Source organism: Hippopotamus amphibius, chromosome 5 (genome assembly GCF_030028045.1).
Source record: "Hippopotamus amphibius kiboko isolate mHipAmp2 chromosome 5, mHipAmp2.hap2, whole genome shotgun sequence".
NCBI lineage: Eukaryota > Metazoa > Chordata > Mammalia > Artiodactyla > Hippopotamidae > Hippopotamus > Hippopotamus amphibius.
The window spans coordinates 157984507-157999932 of record NC_080190.1 but is presented as its reverse complement, the minus strand read 5'-3'; the positions used below and the strand labels follow the sequence as shown (position 1 = coordinate 157999932).

Sequence of the window (15426 nt, the reverse complement as noted above, 5' to 3'; positions counted from 1 at the left end):
GACACTGAGATCTAATGAAGTGGTGGAGGGAAGCTTGCAGGTGAAGTGTTGGCTGGGTTCGCAAGCCACTTTTGTGGATGGTACATCAGAAGCAAAATGCTTTCCCGGGGCTGGCACGTGGGATTTATATAGGCATTAGAGAATGGATAGGAAATGTTTTGTTTCTTATTGTAAAGGTAAAATCACTATAGAAAATCCAAAAAATGCATCAAAGTATAAGAAAGAAAAACATCACCCCAAATATCGTAGTTCTTTCATTTCACCTGAACGTTTCCCATTTTCACAAACATTGAGCAAAAGTATGATTAAAAAATGGCTGCATGATATGACACTGTAGTATATATGTAGATATACCAGACACGATGTATTTAGCCATCGGACTTTTGTTGGACATTTATTCCTGCTTTTTGGCTCTTCTCAACAAAATTGCAGTCAACACCATTAGTCCTTATTTCTGATAACTAACTTTGGATGAATGCTTAGAAATAAAAGCACTGGGTCAAAGGATGTCAACATTTTAAATTCTCTTGACTCACATGGCCAAGCTTTTGCATCATTTGGCCTTTTCCCTGGCAGTGAATGAGTGCCCGACTCACCACTTAGCTTACATGAAATATCACCATTAAAAAGCCTGGCCAATTAGATATGGGAAAACTGCTTTAATATACTTTGGTGCTTCTCTTGATTTGCTAATAAGGGTGAAGAGGTTTCAGAGATCCACTTGCCATTTGTATTCTTTTGTGAATTGTGGATTTATGCCATTTTTATATTGTGATGCCCAGTGGTTTTATTGTTAATTTACGAGTTCTCTCTATATTAAAACTATTAGAACCTTTCTATATTTGTAGCAGATTTTTTCCAGTCTGTCATTTACCTTTTAGTTTTGCACATGGTATTTTTCATGTTTTACAGGTAGAAATCTTTTCTTTTTAGATGGCAAATTTATCAATCTTTTTCTCTTATGGTTTCTTCCACTGTGCTTTAGAATCGCTTTAGAAAGCGATTCCCTGCTTTGATAGCTGAGACCTGTTATTCTATGTTTTCTTAGACTGTTTTGGCTTTATTTTTTACATTGAACTCATCTGGACTAGAACTGATCTTGGGGTAAGCTGTGAGATACAAGTCTAACCATTTTTCTTGAAAGTTATCAACTACCTCAGTAGCATGTATAGTGTTATTTTTTCTCACTAATTTGTGAAGCCACCTTGGTCATATATTAATTTTTTACATATATTAGGGTGTTTCTGGGTTATCTGTTCTATACCTCTCTTATCTAACTCTCCAGGCTTACACTTAATCTTCACTTATATATATATATTTTTTGTAGATTAGAAGCACATTTTAACATCTGGTAAATTGAGGTCCTCTTTATTATTTTTCTTTTGCCAAGCAATTCTGGGTTATTCTGATCACCTATTAATGTAAATCAGTTCTCATAAATCAGAATCATCTGCAAAATAAAATTCTGTTAGAATGTTGATTGGAATTGCATTAAACAAATATCAATTTAGGATTACAGGAACAATTTGCTTATTAGGAGGTAGATATGTTCACAGAACCCCAACAGGGGAAGTGACGGGTTAGACCATGCTGAGTATCTAAATGCATGGGCTTCCGTAGAGAAGGGCCTTTCGCTGTGTGTTTTGAAACAGGGATAGCTGACCTCCAGGGGGAAAGAGGATGGAGCAGATAGCATATCCCCTCCTGTCCCTCCCACTGGCCTGGGTTCGAATCCCACTGAAGAGAGGGCTCGAGGCAGAATTAATGGACTTATCTTCAAGAACAGCCCTTTGGGACTTGGGGCCCCGCTTAACCGTTCGGGGCTCAGGTGACAAACTTGTGCAGGACTCGGGAGAGGGGCATCCCCACCTTCCCTGTGGACCCAGCATCGGCCACTCTAAGGCATTTTCACGCTGGGCAATTTCATCAGCAGTGGCTGAGGGTTCCTTAGGGCACTGGTGAGGACAGGACATGGGCACAGCAGAGCAGGGGGGAGCTGTGTCTTTTTGCTGACTGCACCCAAACTGACATGTTCAGCTGAATGTCAGACTCTTGATTTTCCTCCTCAAAGCATATTCCCCCTGCACCCCTGGACTACAATTCTTCACCTCCATCAGTGGTTCCACCATGGCATACTCGGGTCCAAATCCTCTTTCCCTCACCCCAAGTTAACCTATCAACAATCCTGTTGACTCTGTCTTCAAAATAAACCCAGTACCGGACCACTTCCACCTCTCCCTGCCTTGTCTAAGCTACGTGCATCTCCCGTCTGGAAGCCTCCCACGGACCTCCTGCTTCTTTCCTCTCTGGAGCAGCAGAGGGATTTTTTTTCCAGCTCCTTGATGGGCTTTATGTATGGTTTGAAATTCATCTTGGTACTGAAAAGGGCTTAAATGTTATATCCCCTGTGTTGTATCCTCGTAGGCTATTTTACACTCAATAATTTGTATTTTCCACTTCTCTTCCCCTATGTTGCCTCTCCCCCTTTCCCTTTCACCACTGGAAGCCACTAGTCTAGTCTCTGTATCTGTGAGTCTGCTTCTTTTTTGTTATATTCACTAGTTGTGTTTTTTAGATTCTACGTAGAAGTGATACCATACAGTATTTGTCTTTCTCTGAGTTATTCCACTTTGCATAATGCCCTCCAAGTCCGTTCATGCTGCTGCAAATGGCAAAATTTCTTTCTTTTTTATGGCTGGGTAGTATTCCATTGTGTATGTGTATACCATGTATATAATCTATATATCACATATATATATATATCACACACATATATATATCTCACAGCAAAGTGATTTAGTTATATTCTTTTTCACATTCTTTTCTATATAGGTTATTACAAGATTCTTGAATATAGTTTCCTGCAGAGCACTTGTTTAATATTCAAAATTTATTTATGTATTTTGTGGTTAAAGGAAGAGGCAGGAGAGAGCATCTACCTATTTGTTTATTGTTTGTTTCTTCCTCTAGAATGGTGCTCCGAATACGACAGCCACTAGCCACATGTGGCTCTTTATATTAATTAAAATTAAAATTTAAAATCCAGTTGCACCAGCCACATTTCAAGCTCTCAGTAGCCACACATGGCTGGTGGCTATTGTATTAGACGGTGTGGGACATTGCTCTCACTGAGGGATGCTCTAGGGGACGGCACTGTTCTAGAAGAGCAGTCCCCAAACTTTTTGGCACCAGAAGCTGGTTTCACGGAAGACAATTTTTCCATGGATGGGGGGTGGGGGGCGGCGAGATGGTTCTGGCAGTAACGCAAGTCGCAAGTGCTGGGGAGCGAAAGATGAAGCTTTGCTCGCTTGCCCGCCGCTCACCTCCTGCTGTGCAGCCTGGTTCCTAACAGGCCCCAGGGGTTGGGGACCCCTGCCCTAGAATATAAACTCCACAAAGGCAGGAACACTTCACCGTGGTTTCCCCGGAGCCTAGAGCAGTATTTGGTCCTCAGTATGTTTTCCATAGAGATTGGCTGATTGTTAAATTGACGGCAGGGTGACAATCCTGTGGGAACTGCAGCTGATGCAGATGTGCGATGTATGGGAAGCTCTCTCATGGATGATCAGTAACGTGGGTGTGTGCATATGTATTGTGTGCATGTATGTTGTGTGAGCACACGTGCATGCCTGCATGTGCACGTATGTGTGTGCACGTGGGCTTATATGAGTGGAGGAGCTCTGTAAGGGACAGGAGGTCCTATAGTTCTGTAGCGGGTACCACTGATGCAGCAGAATGTGGCCAAATTTGCGCCCACTAGCCAAGAGGCTTGGGCCTTTGAATTATGATTTTTAAAAGAGAGGGAGCAAAAGGAGACTTTTCTGTTGCAGAACAAAGAAATCAGGCAGGAATAGGTGCAAGGGAGAGAAAAGACTTTTTTCACAGAAACGCCTCGTATCTAGAATTATTTAAATCTGTTGACAAGCGAGGCCAAGAAATGAGCCAAATCGTGGTGAAATATCCTAAAAGCTTTTTGATGTTCTAAAAACTGTGGTTCAGAATAGACCATATCTTCTAAAACGTATTTGGCAACAAGGGATGCAAACCACAGCAGATTAAAAAGAAGGAAGGATGAAGGCAGGAAAGAGAAGGGTGGGGAGGGCTCAGAAAACCGTAAGCCTTTGAAGAATTCATCTCCCAGGGTCCCCCCGGTGGAGTCACAAGAACCACTGTGCTTGGAAGAATAATCTGGGCACGACAAGGGGGTGAGTGTCTGCAGGGCAGTAGAGTCGACATCTGTCTTTCTGAAAGTCTGTGAGCCACCAGTGAGGTCAGGACCAGCACCATGAGGCCTGCTACTCGCTGGTGTGAAGGCTGCCTATTTCTGGCAAAGTCTTCAGGTCCTGGTGTACACTTGCCAAAGTGAGCAAACATATAAAATGAATGAATGCATGCGGGTGCACAGGCATGAATACAACGCACAACGCCAGCACAGTCCCTTCCATAGCAGGTGGGGAGCATCCCACCAGACCCGCTCCGTGTCGCGGGCCTCGCCCTGGGTCAGTGTCCCAGGGCGTCTGAACTGGGCGCACGCACATTCTGTACCGACCTGCAAACACTCCCAAGCAGCACTGAGTGGTCCCTGAGCTGCTCCAGCCATTGTGCTGAGGGCCCAGTGGTGGTGGCGGGAGAGCCTCAGAGGCAATTTCTGCCCCTTGCGGGGTGAGCTAAGCAGATTAGAACCAGACACCTTCGTGTTTAAGATGCTGGTGCCCAGAAGGAGAGGAGAGGTGAGACGTTTCCTTCCTCTATGACTCTTCTCCATCGTGCCTCTTTCTGTCTTGAATCCCACCCCTCAAAGGACAACTGAGAGCATCACACACGCAATGTTACATGGAGAGGGCGCCCCAACACCAAGTACAGACTCTTGCCTCTGTTGCTTGTTTTTGCGATTGACTGGATTTTCCTTTTACCCATCATGACATTAATCACGCGCCACAAAGAAACCCCAATAACGAATGAAAAATGACACCACCTTGGAATAGATAATACGTAAGGAATATGGCCAGCTTGTGTGGACAGTTACAAACAACTCATTTCTGGGTGTCTTTGCAGGGCTCTCCCTTCACCATGTGGTGCTTTTTCCATCACCACCCTACCTGTTGCAAGGGGAATGCAATTCGATTAGAACCCTGTTTACTGAGGATGGGTTTGGGCCAGGACCCTGTGGGTACGAGGCATACGCAGATGAAGAAACTATGGTTCTTGTCCTCTAGGAGTTCACAGCTGGTGTATTAGTCAGCTCGGGCTGCCATTACAAAGTACACAGATTGGGTGGCTTAAACCACAAAAATTTATTTCTCATGGTTCTGGAAGCTAGAAGGCCACGACCTAGGTGTCTGCAGCGTTCATTTCTTCTGAAGCCTCTCCCCTTGGTTGCAAATGGCCCCCTTCTTGCCGTGTCCTCACATGGTCTCCCCTCTGTGCATCCTATCTCCTAATCACCTCTTCTTATGAGGACACCACTCAGGTTGGACCAGGACCCACGCCGAGGACTTCATTTAAGGTGACAATCTCCTCTTTAAAAACCCCCTATCTCCAGGCTTCCCTGGTGGCGCAGTGGTTAAGAATCTGCCTGCCAATGCAGGGGACACAGGTTCGAGCCCTGGTCTGGGAAGATCCCACATGCCGCGGAGCAACGAAGCCCGTGCACCACAACTACTGAGCCTGTGCTCTAGAGCCCGTGAGCCACAACTAATGAAGCCTGCGTGCTTAGAGCCCGTGCTCTGTAACAAGAGAAGCCATTGCAATGAGAAGCCCACACATCACAATGAAGAGTAGCCCCCACTCACCACAACTAGAGAAAGCCCATGCACAGCAACCAATACCCAACACAGCCAAATAAATTTAAAAAAACAAAACCAAAAAAACCCCTAAAACCCTATCTCCAAATATAGCCACCTTCTGAGGGTTGGGATTCCAACATATGAATTGTGGAGGGGACACAGTTCAGCCCTTCGCAGCTGGGCAGGGCAGGGCCATCTGAACACCCCTGGGTGGCACATGATGATTTGTGCACGCAGTCTTCAAATCCTGCCCGAGAGCCTGTGAATGCCAGACACACGTGTAGGTGCGGAGAATGCAGGAGCGAGCGGACAGGAATCTCTGCTCTTGCGGATTTCACACTCATGGGAATAAACAAGCCGAAGCTGACATTGATAAACACAGTGGAGAAAAGTCAAGCAGCGAAGAGGATGGGGTGGGAAGCGGGGCAACCTATGATTATTTTATTTTATTGAAGTGTAGTTGATTTACAATGGTGTGTTAATTTCTACTGTACAGCAAAGTGATTCATAGATATATGTATTCTTTTTCATATTCTCTTCCATTACGGTTTATCACAGGATATTGAATATAGTTCCCTGTGCTATACAACAGGACCTTATTGTTTATCCAGTCTATATATAATAGTTTGCCTCTGCTAACGCCAAACTCCCAATCTACCCCTCCCCCATGCCCCCTCCCCTTGGCAACCATAAGTCTGTTCTCTATGTCTGTGAGTCTGTTTCTGCTTCCTAGATAAGTTCATTTGTGCCATATTTTAGATTCCACATATAAGTGATATTGTATGGTATTTGTTTTTCTTTCTGACTTACTTCACTTTGTATGATAATCTCTAGATCCATCCATATAGCTGAAAATGACATTATTTCATTTTTTTTATGGCTGAGTAGTATTCTGTTGCATATATGTACAATATCTTCTTTACTCATTCATCTGTCAGTGGACATTTAGGTTGCTTCTATGTCTTGGCTATTGTGAATAGTGCTGCAATGAATATTGGGGTGCATGTATCTTTTTGAATTACAATTTTCTCCAGATATATGCCCATGAGTGGGATTGCGGGATCATATGGCAATCTCTATTTTTAGTTTTTTTAGGAACCTTCATACTGTTTTCCATAGTGGTTGCACCAATTTATATTCCCACAAACACTGTGGGAGGGTTCCCTTTTCTCCACATCCTCTTCAGATTTGTTATTTGTAGACTTTTTGATGACGGCCATTCTGACTGATGTGAGGTGGTACCCCACCATAGTTTTGATTTGCATTTCTCTAATCAATAGTGATACTGAGCATCTTTTCATGTGCCTCTTGGCCATCTGTATGTCTTTTGTGGAGAAATGTCTATTTAGGTCTTCTGCCCATTTTTTGATTGGGTTGTTTGTTTTCTCAATATTGAGTTGTATGAGCTATTTGTATATTTTGGAAATTAAGCCCTTGTTGGTCGCATCATTTGCAAATATTTTCTCCCAGTCTGTAAGTTGTTTTTTTGTTTTCTTGATGGTTTCCTTTGCTGTGCAAAAGCTTCTAAGTCTGATTAGGTCCCATTTGTTTATTTTTGCTTTTATTTCTTTTGCCTTGGGAGACTAACCTAAGAAAACATTGCTGCGATTTATGATAGAGAATGTTTTGCCTATGTTCTCTTCTAAGAGTTTTATGGTGTCATGTCTTACATTTAAGTCTTTAAGCCATTTTGAGTTTATTTTTGTGTATGGTGTGAGGGAGTGTTCTAACTTCATTGATTTACATGTGGCTTCCAGCTTTCCCAACACCACTTGCTGAAGAGATTGTCTTTTCTCCATAATATATTCTTATCTTCTTTGTCAAAGATTAATTGACTGTAGGTGTGTGGGTTTATTTCTGGGCTCTCTATTCTGTTCCATTTTGTCATATGTCTATTTTTGTGCCAATACCATGCTGTTTTGATTACTGTAGCAGTATGGTATAGGCTTAAGTCTGGGAGGGTTATGCCTCCTGCTTTGTTCTTTTTCTTCAGGACTGCCTTGGCAATTCTGGGTTTTTTACAGTTCCATACGAATTTTAGGATTATGTGTTACAGTTCTGTGAAAAATGTCATGGGTAATTTGATAGAGATCGCATTAAATCTGTAGATTGCTTTGGGTAGTATGGGGCAGCTTGTGATCTTAAGCAGGGAGGTCAGGGACTCCCTCCATGAAAAGGTGTCCCTGGAGCATTCAGACATCACATAGACAAGAAGGAGAAAGGTATTATGAAACACAGAGGAGGCCAAACTTAATTGTGCAGGACAGGTGGGAAAAGGATGCTAAAGGCTTCACAGGGGAGGTAACTTTCTTCTTAAAAGAAAACGGCCGTGATTATGATTAATTGACATTCTCCCTGCTTTGTTGATGAACCCTCATAACAACTCTGGAAAGCAGTGGTCATTAGCCTCAACTGCTGGGAGAGAGAACCCAGGCCAGGGAGGCTAAGTGCCTCGCCCAAGATCACGTGACTAGTTCGTGGAGGAGCTGGGATTTAAACAAAGTCTGCCCAAGCTGCAGCTGTTCTCTCTGCACACTGCACAGCCTTCCTGGGTAAGCAGGGCTCCAAAGGCGGAGTTGGATCCTGCCGGGTAGAGAGAATGGGAGTGACTCCAAGTAGAGGAACAGAGTACCGCCAGGCAGAGGACACAGCAAGAGCAAGGCAACGTCAGAGGAATGACAAGCACTGAGGCTAAAGGGCAGGCGTGAGGGCAGCCTGGAGGCGGCTGACAAGTCAGGTTGGGCTAGATTGTGAAGGGCCTTGAATGCCAGGCTGAGGAGGTAGGATTTTATTCTGCTGGTGAAGGAGTGGCCAGGCCTTTTAGGCAGGATCACGGAAGCACTGGGATCTGGGAGATACATTTGGGGGTGGGGATGGAAGGGAAAGAAGGCACATTAATGAAGGTGACCCCCAAGCCAAGCAGATAAATAATCATCTTAACTAACCCCAAGTTCAATAGTCAGGGCCCAGGCTGCTAAAAGACATTCCTCTCTTCAGTCTTGCTCGTTAAGTAGATGTTGAGGGCTTTTCACTTTCTATTTGGAACTTTCTCCCATTCAGTTTGGACCTCCTTCTCCACCAAGGAGTGGCTGGATAATTTGGGTTTAAATGTGGCAAAAGGGATTCTCCTTTAATCATTTTCCCGATAACAACGATGGCGAACATTCACTGAAAGCTTAGTACATGCCGAGTGCTAAGTGTTTCATTTCTCAAAAACCCTATGTAGACGCTGAAGCTCAGAGAGGTTAAGGAGCATGGCCACGGTCACACAGCCTGGAGAAGTAGAGTTGGGATACATCTCTTTATGTGTAGACAAATCACCCAGTGATCTTGTTAAAATACAGATTCTGATTCAGTAAGTCTGGGGTGGGACTGACATTCTGCATTTCTAACAAACTTCTAGGTAAGGATGACACTCCATGGGTGGACACTCGGAGCAGAAGGCTCTGTAAGTCTCTCCAGGTGAGCACTTACCCACCATCATCCCCTTGGCCTCCCTCCTCCCTACTCTGCTCATTTCCAAACACAAGGCACTAGCGTTTCCTGACCTTTCCCTATGCGTGACCTGTGGCCCTCATGGGGAGGAAAAATGGGTCAGACTGTCAGATCAGCTCCCGGAAACTGTTCTCAAGGTGGCAGGCACACAGCCTGGCTGTCAGATGACGGAAATGTCCGGGCTCTTTACCTTCCCAGGGAGGCTCTGGGGAGCTGCAGAGTCAGACCATAGAGGCCCCCTGTGGCTGGGGTCTCCAGCCCGAGGCGGGTGGGTCAGACATTGGAACAAGTGGAGGAGCCTGGGCCCCTTGAGGCGGGCGCACGTACTGCTCTCCAGGAATCATACCTTCGGGCTCTGGCAGGACGCCACTTCTGATTTCAGAGCTTTTCACTGGGGCTGTCAGAGGAAATAACAGGACTGTCTCTAAGCTTTCAAAGGAAGCATCTTGTCAAGACATCAAAGCCCAGAAGGATGCTTTTAGCTTTTCTGGGTCTTCTGACAGAGCTGTTAACAGATTCTGCGGCAGTTCATCAAGGGTAGATCTTTTGTGTGTGTGTGTGTGATTGTTCCTTTATGTTTTAAAGTCACAACATTGTCCCTGCTACACTGCACCCCAGAAGAAGGAATTCTGGTGGTGATGGTTGGGGGAAGATGGATGGAGAAAGGAATGCATGCAGGGATCCTGGGTTTTGCTCTGAGCTCCCAGCTCTCTCATCTGTCTCCATCCTTGTCTCCATTTATCCCATCTGTTAAATGGGAGAGGCTTTTGAAATGTCACTGGTGACCCTGAGTTAATTCCTGAGCTTTACTGATTTCTCCCCAGCTTACTTTAAACCAAAACTTGAATTTTTGTGGTAGGCCTGTAGGGTGGCCCCGAAGCCATCAGATGCCACCTGGGGTGCTTTGTACCCATTCCCAAGCCCCAGTCCAGACTTATTAAACCCAAGCATCCAGGGGCAGTCCCAGGAATCTGCATTTCTAACAAGCAGCCACCATGACTGATAGGCAGCCAGGTTTGGTGGCCATGGCAAGGAGCCAGCAGTTGGCCTCTCCTGATTCAGAAGTGGCTGGGCCCAGGCCAACTCTGTGCCGTGAAGATGGGAATGTTCCTTGCTGTGTTCTGTGCCGGACTAAAGGGAATTAGCGTGCTCCCCCGGGAATGACAGTTTAGAGGATGATGCAGAAATGGGGGAAGAACTGCACAAAGTAACGATGCTGGAAGAGAAAAGAACACAGAACGCTGGGTGCTTAATAATGGAGTGCAGGACTTCCCTGGTGGCACAGTGGTTAAGAATCTGCCTGCCAATGCAGGGGACACAGGTTCGAGCTCCGGCCCAGGAAGATCCCACTTGTCGTGGAGCAGCTAAGCCTGTGCGCCACAACTACTGAGCCTGTGCTCTAGAGCCCGTGAGCCACAATTATTGAGCCCGAGTGCCACAACTACTGATGCCCACACGCCTAGAGCCCGTGCTCCTCAACAAGAGAAGCCACGGCAATGAGAAGTTCGTGCGCCACAATGAAGAGCAGCCCCCACTTGCTGCAACTAGAGAAAGCCCGTGTGCAGCAACGAAGACCCAATGCAGCCAACAAATAAATAAATAAATAAATAAATATTTAAAAAAATTAATGGAGTGTAAGACATCTTTAGAAACAACAGGGTATATAGTAGCAGAGTTGGCGGCTGGGGAGGTAAGGTTTAAGGAGCTGTTTCCCATTAGCTGTGTTTGTGTTTAACTTTTATTGCTCAGTTTCTCAGACATTTCTTTTTTTAACATAAGGAAGTGTTTGCTGATCTGGTCAAGCGTGAGCAGGATAATGTAGTCCTAGGATGCCACTTACACTCATAATCTTTATTATTCCCACAACACCAACAGCTGGTGATGCTCTCCATTTCACAGATAAGGAGACTGAGGCCCAAACAGCTTAGTTGGCTTGCTGAGGAGGGTGGAGCCCAGATGATTCTTGTCTCTACACCCACTGCTGGATCCCAGTAACACACAGTTGCAAATTGTTAACAATTCCATGTCCTGACACTCGGTCTATAAATAAGGTTTCTCCTAAGTTCTGAGTGGCTCTTCCCCACTGGGAGTTCAGAAGAGTAAGATTTTAATTGAATTGTAATGTCTTTTTCAGCTTGCTACTCTGAGACGCTCTCTTATTCGGTGGAAGAAAGCTTGCGTGGTCTCCTCTAGCCAAAGACTTCCAGTGGAAGCAATGAAATTCATAAAGTGAAATGGTGACATTAGCATCACCATGCAAGTAGGTGACAGAGCTCTGAGTGGAGGCTGGTGTCCTGCTAGCAGTGGGTAGGAGTGGTGACTTGAAATGGGGTAGTGAGTCCTCGAGGACAAAGAAGGCCAACCACGCCTGAGAAGGCAGATCCTTTCTGGGCCCATGTGAGCCTGGGGCCCAGAATTTACTTTTACTCCAAGCAAGGAATTCCAAAGCTCAGACTCTTTCAGCTCTTCAGTAGGTGAGGACGTGGCCGCCAGCTGCCTTGCTCCCCTCAGTCCCCAGCACTAGTGCCCATGTGAGGGGTGGAAGGGGCCACAGGCTGGAGCCAGGCCTCCCGGGTTGCATCCTGGCTCTGCCACTTCCTCAGGGGTCCGCCTTTCTCTGGCCACAGCTGGAATGCCCACCACCCAGGCCCCAAACCCACATGCGACCTGGAGAACGCCAACCGTAGCACGCTCGTTCACCACTGCCAGCCTCAGTCCCTGCGACTGTGAAATGGGTGAATCTCCACCTGCAGGGTTGGACTGAGTGAGACTTTTTAACGCTGACACGATCTGGTTGCCTAAAAGGGCGACTTTAATGAGAGAGCTTGTCTTAGTGATGAGGGACTTGACAAAGCGAGGTTCAGAGGTACTATACTGCCCCTCCTCCTCCTCAGCCCCCTCCTTGGAGTATCCTGACCTTTTCCCCCATAGCCCCTCTCAGTTGCCAAGCCCCGTGCCAGGTGCGGTGCGTTTATACCAGCTCATCTCACTGGAGTCACGCTGCTCCAACATCTTCCTACCCATCTTTTGTTCATGCCCATAGACATTTCTATGGCAACTGTGCCTCTCTGTTTTGGTAGAAAATTTTGCTTTCTATCTTGCTGAGAAGATCGGGGTCACTTTCTTCCCCATCTCCACACTCATCTCTTTTCTTTCCACCTCGGAGGAGGTAGCGGGTCTCCCTGTTCTAAGTTAACCCCTCAACCTTGACTCCAGGCCCGCCCTCTGCTCCCCAGGGACCCCAGCCCAGCACTCATCGGCTCACTCAACTCTTATCTCCCTTCACTGGGTCCCTTCCCTTGGCTTACGAACACCTCAGTTTGCCATTTCCCTGAAAAAGTAGACAAAGCAAAACAAACGTGAAAAGCAACATCGAAGTTCCCAAAGCTGCTCAGTTCGGCCATCGCCTACACATTATCATGCAATGCTTGCTTGCTCGGGCAGAGGCTCCGGAGTGAAAGAGACTGGCCTTCTAGGTCTGGTGTCACTACTTATCTGTGTGTGAGCCTCACACGTTACATCCATCCTCTGATGCCTCAGCCTTTCCATCGTAGTCTGGGGATGAAAATGGTACCCATGTTGAAGGGTGCTGAGAGTATTCGTGAGCTCTCTGCCCACAGTGTTTGCCTCTGGGCCCCAAACATGGTGAGCTCTGAGCTTGCAACTCAGGGAGGGTACGTGTTGTTAAACTCACGTAACCATCAAATGTCTCTAAGGAAGTTTGAGGTGACTGCTGCTCGCCCCTGCTCTTACTACCCTGTGCATCACTCACCTCTGCACATTCTGTCCTCCTTGCTTTGTTGACGCTTTTCTCTTAAACTGCCAAATATATCCCGCATCACCAACTCCGAGGGGCAAACTGCCTTCCTCAAGTCGCCTCCCCTTCGCTCTCCTGGGTGGTGGCCCTAGTGCTCCTCCTGGCGGCACCTGCTTGGCTTCCTCTTCCGTGTTCCACCGTCATCTTCATGCCCTGGGGTCTTTCTTATCCCTCGCGGCCCCCTCCTCCTTGGAGATCTCATCCATCCCCAAAGCTTGAAACTCACCCTTGCAGACAGGTACCTACCAAACCAGCCTTTCTAGCCCCAGCTTCTCTCTGCAGAGCCCCAGACCTTCGTGTCCCCCCTCTAGCTGACAGTGAGGACAGGCTACACGGACTTGTAACCAGACGAAGGCTGGGGCGGCCGCTCTCCACGGAAATCTGACTTTTTGAACAAGACCAAGATGATGCATGAAAGCTAAGGCAAATACTACATGAATTCAAAAAAATGGATGACCCCTTCCCACTCAGTTGGAGAACAGACTCTACACAGTTTACCCCCACCTGGAAGGCGACTCTGAAGGGGAAATTTGGCAGGGGCTGGACCGGACACTCTCAGAGCCTCTTCCGAGTGTGGATTCTGTGCATCTCTGATCAGCACCGGGAGTCTCACAGGTCCCTGAAATTGAACACACCTAGCACCAAGCTCCTCACCTGTCTCACAAACCTGATCTTTCTGTCATGCTCCTCATTCCAAATAAAAGCATCCCAATCTTCTCAGTCATTCAGGCAGGAAAGCCAGATTCCTCTTGCCCCTCCCCCCACTCCCCAGCCCATAGTTTCTTATGCACCAGGCCCTCCCGACTCTGCTTCCATAATGGTTCCTTATCCTTCATTCCTCTGCTCCAGGCGATGTCCTCCTCCTGGCTTCTCCAGCTGCTGCAGTGACTCCCTACATCTTGGCCTGGCCTCTGGGCTTCACCTTGTTGTGGCAGGTGCTGCCTGTCTGGCATCCCTTTCTTCTCCTCTGGCCATGGCAGTCCAGTGCTTTCTAGAGAAAGATCCCTACCCTCTCTCGGCCCCTGTGGATCCTCCCGCAGTGGCATGTGACTTGGTCCTGACCACTCAGTACATCGTGTTTTCCCACAAGAGTGGGTGATTAAGGAATGGGCTCATGACCCAGATGGAGTGGTCGGAACCAGATGAGTTGAGAGATACAGAGTCCTGATCGAAACCCTCCGCCTGCCGCCACTCTTGAATCCGACACACGCATGGACCTTCCCACATGGCAGTTTGCTTGCGCCAGTTTGATGTGGCTTTCTGGCACCTGTAACTGAAGAAGTCCCGACCGACACACGTTCAGGCCAACCTCCTCACTACAACCATTTCTTTCTCAAACAGCAATGCTCAGACTTCCCCTGCCACGACAGACAAGCGAGCTGACATGCCCATTTGCAACGTTCTCTCTTTCTTGTCACGTGGGGTATCATTCCACACCATTCTTTTTGCCTTAAGAAAGCATCTCAGGATGTGAATGGGAGTCACATGTGTATAGGGCTAACCTTGAGTCCTTGCTAATCAAGAAAAGCACATCCTTCACAAACGTCAATGCTTTGTTTTTAGAAACGGATTTCTTGCTGCTGCCTACCTTGTGACTGATGCCATGATTGAACGTCATGTTTCTCAACCTGAATCGGACCATGTCATCCTCATCTTTAAAACCTCCCTAGAGTATCGGGAGCTGGCTGTGAGAGGCGCTTTCTGCCACTCAATTCCACCTCACTGCTCCATTCCTGTCCTACAACAGTCCTGGTACTTTAAAAGGGAAATATAGCAGAAGACCTACTTCTGGAAGCAGAAACATGGACCTTGGAAAAGGGAACACAGCTCAGACATTCATTCATTCCTTCACTCCTTTTTGAGTGCCTGCTCTATGCCAGACACTGCTTTGATACTTAGGAAGTAAGACATGAGATTTCTGCTTTCAAGGCGCCCACAATCTAGGAGGGGGAGACAGAAAATAAATAGAAAACAAAGAACTTATAGATAGTGGTTAAGTATTTACTCTGCAAAGAGTTCTTAAAAATGCTGTGATGGTGACTTAAGACCTACTTTCATTCCTTTTTTTGGGGGGCCGCATCATGCGGCTTATGGGATTTTAGTTCCCCAACCAGGGCTCGAACCCCAGCCCTTGGCAAGAGAGTGTGGAGTCCTAACCACTGGCCCACCAGGGATTCCCCAAGACCTGCTTTCAAGGAGATAGTCGGGGAAAGCCTCTTTGAGGAGAGGACGTCTAAGCTGAGATCTTCGTATCAAGAAACAGTAACCTTGACACCATAACGAGGATCAGTGAAAACAGAGGCAGAGGCTCCCTAAGTAACTGTGGCA

The 15426-nt window shown here is 46.8% G+C and overlaps 1 protein-coding gene across 4 annotated transcripts in view; it reads right to left on the bottom strand.

Moving 5' to 3' along the window:
* The window catches only part of ZHX2 (zinc fingers and homeoboxes 2), a 167658-nt gene that overhangs the window by 17454 nt on the left and 134778 nt on the right, over positions 1–15426 (bottom strand). The window lies entirely within an intron of this gene.